The sequence below is a fragment of the Pinus tabuliformis genome, chromosome 7, assembly GCF_031772625.1.
Source record: "Pinus tabuliformis cultivar Carrire ecotype Pingquan chromosome 7, CPIR1, whole genome shotgun sequence".
NCBI lineage: Eukaryota > Viridiplantae > Streptophyta > Pinopsida > Pinales > Pinaceae > Pinus > Pinus tabuliformis.
Genome location: NC_142293.1, coordinates 223,962,232 through 223,978,432, shown reverse-complemented (window position 1 = coordinate 223,978,432; position 16,201 = coordinate 223,962,232).

The window sequence follows — 16,201 nt, the reverse complement described above, 5'->3', positions numbered from 1 at the left end:
ACCGTTTTCCTTTCATTACAGCAAGTGTGAACTGATCTCTCATTCTTAGTTTGGGGCCCGCGGTGAAGGCTATAATTCTAAGGATGGTGATTAGTTGGTGTGAAGTTTTCAGATTGTTTATTTTCTGCAAAAGTAGGTCAGTGTGTGTGTCTTAGTCCTTTCACATTTTCAGTTTAGTCCAAGTCAAATAAAGTCATTTCCATGGTTGGTCATAGGTTTACAAGTTGACTCCATTGCCCAATAAATAAAGCACTGGTCTGCTCTCCCAGAGGTCTAAGGTTCTTGGCACCTCCAAGGAGCTACCATCCCCAATCGGAGCCAATGTTAGTGTCGGTCTTGAGCCCTCCATCGGTGATCAAAAGCTCTTTGCATTTTGCATAAGTAGGTGTCTCATCAGTGTCAGTCTTGCATCCCATTAGGCATGCCATAACACTGATGGAGGAGCTGGTCTTTTGTTCCCTTCTTGGTTTTGCTGGAGCAGGTCATGTCATTTAATGAGCTTGTGTTATACTTGTTTATTTTGGTCTTGAGATCCCAAGTCTTAGGTCTAGGGTTTTAAGTCAAAAATCACTGCAAGATCATGAGTCAAAGGTCCATGAGTGCCCAGCAAGCCAGAAGGAGGTATGTACATATGTTCCATTGATATTTCTCATCAGCTACAGATCATTTATACCTTGGTTTTAAAAACTCTGTTTTTAAACCCAAGGTCATGTGAAATTTGCAAAAATAAAGAAAATTTTCAAAATTCTCCAAAATGCCAGTAATAACCCTGGTCTCCTCACTAGCATCCCTCAGATGGCTAACCTGCAAAAAGAACGGAGTTAAAACATTCAAAAGGCCAAAATCAGGACAAAATGAACTCAAAAACAGTGTTAAAATGAATGCCAAAGCAAAAACATTACAAGTTGGTTTGGTAAGTTAATTTTTTCAAATTTGGGCATATAAAGGCCAAATTTCCCTCTAAGGAGCCTCATTATGCATTTGAGAGCAAGCAAACACACTTGAGAGGTCGAAGAAGGTGATTTGCAGCAAAATTGGGTATTTGCCTGGTGCGCGACCACTCAGGCAGGGTGCGCGACCACTTGGGTGGGGCGCGACCACTCAGCGCAATTTTTGCTGTGTAAATTTACAAGGGCGCGACCACTCAGCAGGGGCGCGACCACTCAGCACGGGGGCGCGACCACTCAGGCCGATTTGCCCAGGAACCTCCAAAATCGACCCAAACTCTCTCTCATTCACTCAATCGGTCGAGGTAGGGTCTCTTTATACATTTGAAAGCTAGAGATATGAATTCATGGGCTTGATATGTATGTTATCACAGAAAAAATGCATGGAGAAAGGATAGGAATGATTGTTTGTGTTGTAGGCATTATGCTAGGGTTATGTTTGTTTTTCAAGGTTTATAATTCCTTTTTCCCTCCTTGGTTTCCCATTTTGGTTCACAAATGTCAGTGTGTCTCTCTCTTTTATCTCATTTGCAAACTATACTAAAAATCCCATCCCAAAGTTCCTAAAACCCTAACCCCTCCTCAAAACCCTAATGCCTATCTATCCTTCTCAAAACCCTAATGCCTATATACCCTACTCAAACCCTAAAGTATTATCACACAGCAGTTAATAAAACAAAAGATATATAAAAACACAGCAAAGATAAAAAGAAATGTTATGAAAAAGAAAAGAGTATATATATATGGCAAATGCATGTGCATGTTCACCACAAAAACAGAGTCAAGTATTACCATGCCATAGCCTAGCCACTACAAGAGCAAAAAGACATATTGTTGTGGAAAAATCAGAGGCAAGGATGCTGTGTAAACATTCATGCCAAAATCAACAATATACAGCTGTACATGATGCTCAAAATGGACAGTTTGTTGTGATAGGGTTTGCACAGGAACAATTGTTGCATCTCCCCAGTTTTAAACTCTGTTTTCCCTACTTTTCCCTTCATTAAAATCCCAGTTCAATTGCTCTATTCCTTCCCTAAAAATCCCAGTGCAATTGAAATCCCTCTTCCCTTTTTTCAACATGTAACTAAAGCCCCTTTTTCCCTCATGACAAAATACACTTGGATATGGATGGGTTTCAAATTTTATGGAGATTTGGGCCTCCAAAAGCTCAAAATACATGCAAATTTTGACTTTCTGCCCCTTTTTTGAGTTGCAGAAAGCTGCCTTGGGAGAAATGATTTTTGAGGGGTCAAATCAACTCCAAATTCATAAATTCCACTTGGGTTGGAAAGTAGACTCCCAGACCTTTCCAACGAGCTATCTTGCACCTGATTTGGACACCAGGAAGGCCTTCAACTAGAGCTTCAAATGGGCGCGACCACTCAGGATCAGGGGCGCGACCACTCAGGGAAATTTGCCAGATTTGACCATTTCGGCCAGCAAAACACTGTTTTTACTCTTGGATGACTTTTGGGCATGTAAATAAGAAACTTTGGTGTAATTTTCATGGCACATGGATGCATTTACTCTCCTTTGACACTTCTAGAACTTTCTTTGATGTAAATAGTGAAAATTTAATGCATGGATTAGTTTCCTAAGTTTTAGAGGCAAGTTGTTTTGACTGCCTATTATCTAGTTCTTAGTTTAGAATTAGTTCAAACTGCTCCTAGGAAGCTGAGCTCGACCCCTAGAGGTGGGGAAAGGAGTTAGATCAGCTATATGATGCCTTCTCATCCTCATTTTGATGGTTGGACTCTTGAGGGAGAAGCTCTATTGTATATTTTACTTGTATCTCTGCAATTTGAGGAAAAGGAAGGCCAGGGTTTTGCAGACATCATTGTGGATTCTTGTGGATTATTGTGTTGATGGTGTGTTTCCTACTTGTCATTGTAAGTGTGTTTATGTGTTCCATCTTTTATTCTATTGCTACTAATTAAACAAAAGAAGTGATAAAGTTTGAATTCATGCATGCCATGCTCAGCTTTCAATTTTGTTTAATATTTATGTTTTCCACTGTCTAAAGAGGATTCAAAGTCATTGTTTGCCCTCTTTAGCTCCCTCTCTTTCTTCCTTGATCATCCATCTCAGCTAAAGGCATCAGCACAAACTCCTACCTTGCCCCAAAGACCCACCTGCAAAAACTGAGCTCAATCCCCACACCCTGAATTGCACTCCCTCCAATTGCCACCAAAAACCCCAAAAAACTTTAAATCAACCCTCCTTATCAGTTTACTAGCCTAATATCTTTGATCCTAATTGGTCAGCTCACCCCATTGAGAAAATACCTTGAGTCTGACCGGAGAGAGCCTTCTCCTTCCTCGTAGGGCTAGCTACGAGGTGTAATGGTTTGATGTAGCCTTGAGATTTGTCTATCTCAGCCTAGGTGAAATTTCAAGCGCTAACAGTATTAATAATAACTTGACCCATAGGCTTCACCTAAATAAAACCTCTTTTTTCTTTAAATATAAAGAGGTGTATGGAGTAAACATAAAGAGAGGTTTATCACATACATTTAACCCAAATATACCTCATTAGGATTATATCAATAAGATACAAATAGTTGATCAAAAAAAACATCGGCACGATGACATACCAAAGTATAAATCTACATTTAAATTTATTTTAGTACTATATTACTCTTGTATTCAAGATTGTTCTCATATCTTTATCTTTACTCGTGTAGGCCAGGGCTTGAAAGAAAGCACAAAGTCAAACAAAAACTTAGAATAGGAGAATCAACCATCCTTTTTATTGGGCATATTCCTCCAAAATAGAGATTCTACTCTTTTATATGCAATTGCTTACTATATTGTTTGGATGCATATTGTTTAATAAAAAACCTCTATTTCCTACTTAAAGAAAAGAAGTGCCCAATGTAGCTATAAATAGCCATCTTAACCTATAAAAGAAAGAGTAAATTGGAGTTGCATAAAGAGTAAATTGGAGTTAAACAAAAAAACAAAACAAAACAAAAACAAAACAAAATAAAAACAAAAAACAAAAAACAAAAAAAAAACAAAAAACAAAAAACAAAAAACAAAACAAAACAAAAAAACAAAAAAAAAAACAAAACAAAACAAAACAAAAAAACAAAACAAAACAAAACAAAACAAAAAAAAACAAAACAAAACAAAAAACAAAACAAAACAAAAACAAACAAAAAAAACAAACAAACAAACTTGACAAATTGCATCCCAAATTTAGACTAAAAACTAAAATTCTCAATATGGCATGAAATTTGATCCAATTGCAATATGCGATATTTGGTTTCTAATAATAACACCAAATCCCAATGAATTTCATTGCTAAAAAATCCCCATGTTCATCTCTCCAACAAATTTCCAAATCTCTTTTTATAAAACACCATGTTCATCTCTTCAACTAATTTTCAAATTTATTTTTAGATTTTAAGGACTCTAAAATTACCAATATTAGAAAATTTCAATATTAAGAATCTTGAGACTTTAAAAGTAATCATTTGGAACTCAATAGCAAGTCTCTAAAGCTGTCTTTTATAGTTAAATTTTATGAAAATGGAAATGGCTAAAATAGTCGAAAGAATTTGAAAGTTCCCACTTAAGTGTCTTCATCCACCCAATAATCCACCAAAATTTTAATATCAATTCTATGCATGGAGATAAATGGCTAAAAAATGATCTCTAAAGGTTTGAATAGGAAACTTGCTAAAACTATCGTGACGGGTTCTATCCTCCTAAAATTCTAATCTTTGGATAATCTCCAAACGCTCATAGATTGCAATTCTAAAATAGGGTCATGCTAGAGTAAAACTCTGCAACAAGGTATTCTTATGGCTAAGGCACTCAAAAACTGTTGACAAAATGGTGAACTCTATATGATGAGCCCACCCCTTGTGATATCCATGAAAAAATAATGGAAGTTAGCACACAAATTTGTAACTTTTAAACCATATCCAATAATACAATGTATACATAGAATTTTAATAGAACATAAAAGTAAAACAATGGAAATCACATATTACACAAATCACTTAATTGTTTAGATCCATACCTCTAATTTTTTTTATCGTAAATCAACTTTGTTATCTATAATACAATATATATGATCCCTCAACATTCAAAACCACACATTGATTAAGCCCAAATTATATTACAACTATAGTTTCTTAACTATAATTATCAAACCATGGGCTAAACCACCATGCATTATAAAACCACTAAAAGTGAAAACCTTACGTTGAAAACTGCTAAAAAAGGACACAAAAAGCAGCCCAAAATGTTGTGAGCCCACCCCATATGATATCCATGAGCATATGTTGGAAGTTAATGCCAAAATTTGTGTACAATCCAGTGTTAAGGTTGTCTCCAATTCGGGGACAAATCCCTTTATGGGACACTAAAATCCAAGAATTCTAAAGTTGATGGATATATATGAATACATGTTTAGGAACATGTCATTGATGCAAATCAACCCCAAGGAAATACTCCTAGGATTTTTCCTAAGCCAACAATTCTTAACCTAAAGACACAAGTTCTATCTTCAAGGCTCAAATACTCAACGACTAACAATCTTCACAAGGGTGACCATGGACATCACAAGAATTTTTTTTTTCTCTCTTGTAAATAACCTCCATACATGAGAAAGCATCTCATGAATGATCCATCCTAGTAACCTATTATGTTCAAAGACAATTATTTTAACTTGAATTTCAACTAGCATCCCAAAACAAACATAATATGTATAAGTAATGGTGACCATGGACCTTACAAGAATATTTTTTCTCATAAATAACCTCCATACATGAGAACGCAACTCATGAATGATCCATCCTAGTGACCTAACATGTTCAAAGACATTCATTTTTTAACTTGAATTTCAACCACCATCCCAAAACAAACATAATCAACTAAAACCATATGTTGAATGGAAATAAACATGATTTGATCACAAATAACATGACTCAAATTAAGAGTTTCAAACCCTAATTAAAGTGATTCTAGAATTAGATTTATCATAGAACCAAAGCACATATAACCAAAAATGGATTGTATCTACCCACCTAATCCAAAACCTAAGTGATTAAAAGTATTATTTGAGAAAATAAATTCACTATGGCCTTGAGACCATTGATGATTTATCAACATACTTTTACAAGTGTCTAATCTAATCACGTAATCGACTAACTTTGTCGAACTCGTCAGTGTACCTAAATCTCTAGTGAATCCAACCATCAAATCAGATAATTCAAACATATGTTTTCATGTGCTCAAAAGGTAGCGAAAGTAAAGGACCTAATTATGATTAATTATTCAATTCATAACATAGTTCTTCTTATCTAGAAAGAAAGAATAAAAACCCTAGACTCCCTTGTTATGTCCTCTCTTGTATATACTTTACGTAGTGCTCAATCAGATCAATAGAACCTCTAAAATATAGGCCTTGATAAAACTAAAAAATATTCATTGAAATAAATTTAGGTTAAGAAACCATTACCAAATCACTAGATTCTTCCCATTACTTAGAAACATCCTGCTATCACCTCTTGACTGCTACAAAATCCACCATCAACTTGAATTGGTATAAAGGTGCTTCATTTTGAACTTTAGAAAAACTATTGAGCGAGGTCAATGTCTCAAATACCATAGCATGTCACCATCAAATAAATCATCACAAGGAGTCACAACTTTATTCATAATAGGAATTTTCTTAACCATTTCATCCTTATTAAGTCCAATCAATTATATTTCAACAAGGCAAGAAGGGTGTTGATCTCTTTTCCCGACGGGAAAAAAAGTCAACCTCCTATGGCCTATTTCTAGGTTCCTTCTACACATTTATAAAGGTGGTACTCTTATATTGATCACACTCTAAGTATGCATAGAACTTGAATACTAAAAATTAAACATTCAACTCATGCACCTATGAGTGGACCGGGTGTTTTTAAAAGTAAAAATGAAATGATCTAAAAATAAATTGTGTCCTCACAAATCCATTCCACATTGTCATCCATAAGAATACATGAGGAAACATATTTGACGCAAATGCAAATACATATGAATCTAAAGTATTGGTCCAGGTATTCATATAACTATAAAATGATTTCACACATCTAAATCCACAAGAGCATAGGAAAACATTCACTAGGCTCTTACTTTCTATTTGAAAATTAAGTTTCAGAATCACAAATGACATGCCTTCCCAAAACAATATATCTGGAGAGTGAAAAGAATAATTTATAGACTTAAAAGTTTCAAAATAAAGTCAAGTGCCAAAAGCATAATCACAATATCATATTACTTAAACATAAAATAAATTGCATTTGTCCCTAAAGGACTAGGAAGGGGCTCCCATGGACCAAATAGTAATGATAAAGGTAAAAAATTGTAGAAGGATCAAAAGTGAAATGAATCTTTTCTCTTGTAGTTGTTGTAGAAAAAATTTATATAGTTGGCTCCTTTATTGTTAATTATCCTAACTGCTTAGGCAATTATTGTGGGTTAACGATTTCATTCTATAACTTCCTGAGGAATTTTTTGAGATAGTACTTCATGAGTGGGATGCATATGTCTTTCTTCAGAGTCATACTAAATATTTCATCTTATATTATTTTAGCATCTAATTATAGTTGCACAATAATATCCAATTGGTCACTTAAATTATTGTTAACGAATGTGACCAACCATTTATTGATTTGGGCTTTTGGAAAGTTGGCCAGGTTGTCGAAGTTAGTCACCAATGCTACAACTATGCAAGAAAAGCGTAGTCACAAGAAAGGGTGTGTATTATTTCTATAGCATATTTATAGTGATAAAGGTAAGGATGTTGAGGATGCAGAAGTATTCAAGAGGTACCCAGTTTTACAGCAGTTTCAGGATGTGTTCCCAGTAGATATTTTAGAGTTGAAGCCTCACATGGAAGTGGATTTTTCTATAGAGTTGGTACCAGGGGCAACATCAACATCAAAGGCACCTTATAGGATGAGCGCTCCATAGTTAGTAGAACTAAAGTTGTAGTTGAAGGAAATGTTGGACAAGGGTTACATTAGGCCAAGTGTGTCGCCTTAGGGTGCACTAATATTGTTTATGAAGAAAGAGGATGGTACTATGAGGTTATGCATTGACTACAGGCAGTTGAAAAAGGTAACCATCAAGAACAAGTATTTGTTGTTGAGGATTGACGACTTGTTTGATTAGTTGAAGGGAGAACGAGATTTCCTTAATATCAATTTGAGGTTAGGATATCATCAGGTGCGCATCAAAGAAGATGTAATCTACAAGGTTTCTTTCTAGACCAGGTATGGGTATTATGAGTTTTTTGTGTTTTTGTTTGGTTTGAAAAATGATCCAACTACTTTCATGTGTTTGATGAATAATGTGTTGCATCCCTATCTGGACAAGTTTGTGATTGTATTCATTGATGACATATTCATATATTCTAAGAACGAGGAAGAGCATGCAAAACATTTAGTAGCAGTGTTGAAATTCCTAAGAGAGCAACAATTATATTCCAAACTTAGTAAATGTAGTTTTCTTCAGATAGAGGTTAATTAATTGGGGCATGTTTTTTCTAAGGAAGGTATAGCAGTGGATTTGGAAAATATCAAAGCTATCATGGAATGGGAAGCTCCTAGGAACGTGGATGAGGTCAGATAATTTATGGGGTTAGCAGATTATTACAGAAGGTTCATCAAGAACTTCTCACATATTTCCTATCTTATTACATCATTGCAGCAAAAAGGAAATAAATTTGAATGGACAGAGGGATGTGCAGCACATTTTGAGCAGTTAAAGAAGTTTCTTACAAATGTTGCAGTTCTAAAGATTACATATCTAGATAAAGAGTTTGTGGTATGTATATATGTTTGCAAGAGAGGAATTAGTGGGGTTTTGATGCAGGAAGGAACCAGGTAGTGTGCTATGAATCAAGGAAACTAAATGAGCACAAGAAGAATTATGTGATGTATGATCTTGACTTGGAAACGATCATCCATGCATTGAAGTTGTGGAGACACTATCTTATTGGCAGAAGGTTTATCTTGATGAGTGATCACAGTGGATTGAAATACTTATTCAACCAACCTAATATGAATTTTAGTAATGCTAGGTGGTTGTCTATGACCAATGAGTTTGATTTCGAGATCTGATACATGAAGGAAAAAGAGAACAGGGTTGCAGATGCTCTTTGCCGAAGAGTATATGTAAATCGCAGAGCAACTATGAGTTCATCTGGGACAAATTTACAGATTCAGATATGGCAGGCAGGACAATAGGATGACAAGTACCAACAGCATAAGCACAAGTTATAGAAACAAGGCACAGGTGAATAGGATGTGGACTATCATTCCAAAACAGATGGTTTGCTAAGATTTAGGGACATGATCTATGTGTCAGACAATAGCAAGCTCAAGAAGCTTATCTTTCATGAATTTCATGTCAATCCATATTCAGGTCAACCGAGATCAGAAGATATTGATAACGGTTAACATTTTCTCTCATTGACCGAATTTGAAGAAAGAGGTGCAAATTTTTTTGCGAGATGCTTGGATTGTCAACAGGTAAAATCGTAGTGTAATCATCTAGGTGGATTACTACCACTGATAATGATTCCAGAGTGGAAATGGTAGGTCATTTCCATAGACTTCATTACAGTGTTTCCGAGGACATCTAGACAGCATGATTTTATTATGGTTGTAGTTGACATGTTGAAAAAGGTGTTGTTGGGCATGGAATCCCCCCACAGTAGGTTTTGGCGCTCAAAACCCAAGTTTTGGTCAAAGGTGTTGTAAAACTCCACGAATTGTGGGCGCGGAGCGCGAAGTGTACAATTGAGTCATAGGGTTGTCCACCCTAAACATTGTATTGTAAATTTGTGTAGAGCTGGCCTACCAATGGTCCGCGGACCATGCGATTATATAAATAGAGCGAGGCTCTAAAGTTTTAAACATAGTTAATAGGGATGGAAATAGATAGTAGCGAAGGAATGGTTCGAGCTTAGAGTAGAAGTCTAAGTGTCTTGGGTTATAGTAGTAGGAAGAGGCTCTGCAGCTGAATGCGCATAGGCCTAGTAGAGTCCGCAGCTGAGTGTGTGGATCCCTGCAGCTGAGTGTGCAGGGCGGAGTCGAGTCTATAATCGGGACAGAAAGCTAATAAAGAGAAGTTGATTCCTAATTCTTTGTAATTGTTGTGCATATCTTCTTTATGTTTATATTCATTTATGTATCACACGCACTGAAATGAATGTTGAATATGTTGTAATAACCATAAATCTTACACATACCAGCTAAGTAATCGATTAATAAGCAAGGAATTTGGGTATTATATGGGTCACGCCCCAAGTAGGGCTACGCGGAAGCCACACCACAGGTCGTGAAGGGATCGCAAGTGCGCGCAACGACAAGTCAGATCGCGGACCTCCAGAAACCCATTAGACATCCCAAGGGTGCAAAAACCTGGTTCTAGCACCCTCCCATACTACTTTGGGTGAGACCTCAGTCTGCGCTCCGCGGAATATTTCCGAAAGGGCTAGTAGTACCGAGATTTGCTTGGCTAAATCACCTTTAAACCTGGGTCAGGCCCCACTAAGCCAACAAATGGTTCCGTTGTCGGGACTGGGATCTACATAAAGGATGTTTGATGTCATGCCACTTGTTATCACAAAACTGACCTTCATAGGCTGCTGATAAAGTAGACTCTGAGTAACTCTTTCAAACCAATCTTTTGGTTGAGGCTTAGCCTCCTCAACCTGAGAGGGCTCTCTCAATAGGTGTAAGATTTTTTATTAATGATTAGATGGCTAACTCTAGGAACAAAAATGGATAAATGCATTATTGTTGACTGGTTGAATCAAAGATTAGCAATCATCTATTGGGATATGGAGTCAATATAGTCTTCAACAAAACAACATGATTAGCAAAACATGGAAGTCAAGGCACTTGGAGTTTATGTTTATAAGTAAAATAGTAACACAGTGAATCAACACAGTTTACAAGCATGTGAAGGAAGTTAGAGCATTTTCCAATGAATTCTAAGTATCACAAGCTCATACCACTGCAAATAAGTAATTGAAAAAGGCCATAAGAACATCAAACACATAAACCCCTTGTGAATCTTGAGTAGTCAAACTGATCTCTGTATTAAGTTTGAAAAACCACAGTTTCTTACAATAACACAACTTTCTTTTGCTAATGAAATTACCAACCCTGAGGAATTCGATTCTCATGCTTTATATAGAGTTTTTACAACCTTGGATTCTATGATCCATCTTTAGGAGAATTCGAATTCCTAACATTGACACCTATCTATTCATAAAACAAACTACTTAATTACAACTTGACAGTGAACTGTCTTTAAGAGTCCTAATACAAATAGGAGTGAAACTTCTAAAACATGCTTTCAACAACCTTATCTATGACTTAAATACATTCTTTAATCAGTTTCTAATCCATGTCTTCGAGCTTTATGATGTCTCCAGTATTGTTGCAAACCCTGCTGAGTCATGACCTAACTGTCCTGAAAACAAGGAGACAGAGTTCCTCCTTTTAAGGCCCTTAATCCTTTATGCTTATCTTCGAGCAGTTTCATATATGTGGCATGTGTTAGCAATCCATTAAAACTTCATTTATCCACTTGTGCCAAAAATGGAATCTCGAACAGATGAAAAAGAGGATGAAACATGACTGTGCTACGAAAATAGTTTGTTTTCGTAGCACAGATTTTATATCACTTATGGTATACTTCTTTGAACCATTCTTTCTGCATCACTACCATATGAAACTTCATCTATGATCCTCATATGTCTACCAAAAATCATCAAAACTTGGAATTTATCAGAACTTAGCTTCGAAATACATCTATAAGGTGCTAAAAGGTCACCTTCAGCAGTTTCGTAGCGCGCTACGAAACTGCTGTGTATGCTCTTTTTCAATACAATTTTCAAAAATCTATAGTTTGGGAATTTCCAAAATTTCATAAAGACTGAAATGATCATCAAAAATCAAAACAACTTAACCTTATAAGATGTTCTTTCTTCACAGATGACCTTCTTTTTAATACCAAAATTGTTTTAATATATGTCCTTTACTGCCCTTTTTCATCACCATGTTTCATTATCGCGCTATGAAACTGTTGTGTATGCTCTTTTTTCAGTACAGTTTTCAAAAATCTGCAATTTTGGAATTTCCAAAATTTCATAAAGACTGATATGATAACCAAAAATCAAAACAACTTAACCTTATAAGATTTTCTTTCTTCACAGATGACCTTCTTTTTAATACCAAAATTGTTTTAAGATATATCCTTTACTGCCCTTTTTCATCACCCTGTTTCATTATTGTTGTAGCCTTTTCTTCAGATTTTGTTAACTGTATTTCTAGGTCTTCAATCTGTCTCTTCAATCTCCTGTTAGTAGCTCTCAACTGAGCATTCATCCTCCTTACAAATCTGGCTTCTTTGATTGCAGGAACAGTCCAAGTGAAGTATTGAGCTTCACTGCTGACTATTTTTGGTTTGGAAACCTTTTCAACTTCCCAGAGGGCCTTTATCCTTTTGAAATCTGTCTTCTCAACAGTGTGCCTTCTTGCTCTCATCCTTAATCTAGCAATTTCATTATTGGTTGCTCTTAACCTTTCTTCCATTTCTTCATAACTGATTTTTTCTGTTTGAGTGGAAAAAACTCTGTTTTTGTCACCTTCAAGTATTGGTGATGAAAGGTCTATCAACTCTTCCTGAACAACGGAAGCTTCTTTTATTTTCCCTAACTCATTATTGGACTCTTGTATATTTTTGATTGTCTGGTTAAGGGCTTTCTGGGCTTGAACACAAATGTTGTAACATCATCCTCAAATTCCAATTTCTTAGAGGATTTCATCTTCTTCAACTTTCCTTTATCAGATTCTATGACATCTGCCTGCACCAAAGGGGATTCTGCAATATCAATGGCTTTTAAAATATCATTTAAATTACCCTTCAAGCTTGGACTTTCTCCCGAGATCACTAACTTACCCTTCTCCTTTGCAATTTGACTCCCAGTCAATCTCCTTTAAACTGGTTTGTTAGCTGACTGTTCTTGTGTCCTTTCTTTAACTTCAGCTATCTTTTCCTTTGTGGATTTAGGAGTCTCAAGAATAACCATTTTTATTTTTCTCACTTGCTCTTTCACCTACTTTCTAGGTTTTAGCTTAACAAATATTTTGGACCTGGACATTATAGACTTGTTGGTTTCTGCTGATGGAGTTTCTTTAACCTTAGGGCTAATGCCTGTATCTTGATTTTCCCCTCCAAAACCACATAGAAACAAAAATGAAGACCATTCTCTGTTGATCCTTTTAAGTTCATGTAAAACTATCAGTTTAATTAGACCATGATGAAAAAGGGAAGTTTCATATCCTTGAGATTTCATTTGCACTTTATCTGCCATCTTAGCTATACTTCGATACAGGAAGTAAGGCAAATCTAAGGAAATCATACCAGTAAAATGCAATAGGAGTTTAAAATGATATGAATTAACCTTATCATATCTGCCCTCATAGGTAAAATAGCGTTGAATGTTGAAGAGCAAGTTGGCATAGATGTCTTTGACGTAGTTCCTTGGAATTTCCTTGGTTAAGTCTATTTCTACAAACTCTGGCTTTAGGAACACTTTACATGGTTCCATGTCAAATATGAATTTTTTGAACCATATATCTTGCCCCCTAGGAATCTTTGTCACCAAAGCTATGATCTGTAGAGAAATTTGCAAGTTTAGGATTCCAATCTTTGTGTTTGAGCCAGTGAAATGTAGTGCAAACTCCTTTGTCACCTGGGTATGTCCTCCCTGCAATTTTTTACAAAACTTCCAACACCCTACTTTCTTGAAGGCTTCCACAACTGAATTATCTCTAGCTAAGACCTCGGTACTTTCAGGCTTTTTTCTTAAACAATGACCAAACCTGTGACTTTTCTTTTCTTCTGTCATCTTTGCTTCTGAATTCCTACAACAAACCAGCCTCGCTTGAAATTCTGTTTATCAACCTCGCTTGCTTATGGTGGTCAGCCTCGCTTGAGTTGTAGATGAGAGAAACTTTGGCAAGAAATTACCATAAGCTTACCATTCAAAAAAACGATTTATCTGAGTGTTTGCATGCAAATTGTAAAAAGAAACTAGCCAACCTTTTCGAATTTGAAATTTCCTATCATGATGACCCCTAAATTCGAAATGATGAATTTTGGATGGCTACATGCTTAAGAACTGACTCCTATCGGACACCTAATAATGAAAATTTAACAGAATCTTAACGAATTGATGTTTTGACAAGACTATTTACGAATCCGCGCTTTCGTAGTGCGTAGGGAAAAGTGCTACGAAAAGAGCAGCGTTTTTGTAGCCCAACACAGACATTTTACACTGTCTTCACTACGAAAACGTGGTTTCGAGGCTAATTCCAAAAATTTTCAAAATGTTTTAAGATATGAGTTTCTAAACAGAATGTGAGACTTATGAGACATGGAATAAGGTTGTTAGACTTTATTTGGATATGAAAATGAGACCTTTGAGACTCTTAACCTATCACTTACCCATTAAGACATAGGATGACTTGACACTTATCTAAGACCATGATTAGGAAAAATGTAAACTCTTATTTTGGTGATAACACCACAGGAACCCTACAAAGAAAGAAATTGAAGAGTGGTTGTACAAGAAGATTCACGAGTTCATGGTGCAGGAAAGCAGAAATCCGCGAGTATCTAAAAAACAGTGGTTGGATCGCTACTTGTATACTGAAATTCATGAAATTTTCTTTGCATATTTTCCATCTGAGTTGTATGAGTGGATCGCAAAGTTAGCAGATAGCCAGGGAAGGTGTAGGCTCAACAAACCAATAGTGTGGACTCCGTAACTAGTGTGCAGACTTGAAGCCTTAGAAGATAAGATATCGTGAGCTGTGGACCACTAGCTCGACCGAATAATAGGAGGATTTATCACTGAGTTCGCAGTAGACACGACCATCAGCTACAGTGAGGCTGAGCAATGTTTTCTCAAGGGACCACGAGGTAAGTATATTAAATCTTTGAACACTTCGATTAAGATTTTATTGTGTGAAAAATGAGTTATGCGGATAAAATAATGTTTGGGACTACGGAAAGCGGAAAGATCTACAGAAGTGGAAGCAATGAGGAGTTGGAAAACAGTCCCTTAATTGCACCCTCACAGGAAAGCGAGGAGGAGCTCGCGAAGGTTTCTCCGAGAAGTGTGGTCAGTTTGATAAGGCAGTGAATTCCACATTTACCACCTCCACCCACACTGCCACCCGCTTCACCACCACTCCACCTCCGCCACCTCCACAGTTCAGTATGGCGAGCGCGATCAAATTATTGGTATTCAAAGGAGTAGGGAATGAAGATCTGGACCAATTCTAGTTCTTAGTAAGAGTAGTATGGGAAGCACAGGGCATCGTGGATGATAATATAAAAAAGGCTATGCTGGTGAGCATGCTATAGGATCACGCATTAACGTGGTATATCAAGCATTCTAATGACCACCCAAATGCAAGAATTGCAGAGATCCAAATCGCGTTGAACAAGGAATTTAACAGGCCAAAATCAAAGACACAATCAATCATCAGGTTTAAGGAGATCGTGATGCTCCCAGACAAGACCCCCTAGGATCTAGACCAAAGGCTGAAGAGTATGATCCGTGAATCCAATATGACGTTAATGGATGTACAACATCGCGCATGGTTTGTGGCCTCACTTACGCCACACTTAAGGACGGCGCTATCACAGCAAAAACTTTCCACCCAGGCCAAAGCGTTAGAGATGGAAATGAGGTTGCATGAGACCCCTATACAAGACCCTAGATTGGGAATCCATCAGATCCACGCGCAGCTACAGAATCATTGTCTGGAAATGCAGAGTTTGAAATAAGATAGGGTACCTCAGCCAGAGGTGCGCAAGGAAGTATGGTGCATAAAATGCAAAGGCCAGGGCCATGACAAAGATCATTGTCCAGTGTTCGCGAACTACTTGGCAGGAGGAGGGCCAATGTCATTAAGGCAGGAGGCACAGGCGGGGCCGAGTGCAGCGTCTACATTATGGTGCGCGATCTACCAGATAGGAGGAAAACATACCATGGATAATTGTCATCTATTGCAAAAATATACGCAGACGTCCCAGCAGTTGTTTTGTAATTTCTGTAGGTCGGTAGGCCATGATGAACACACCTGCCAAAGCTATGAACTAATATGGATCAGACTCCTCGCTACAGGGTACAAACCAAAATGCGAGCCCTCGACCCAA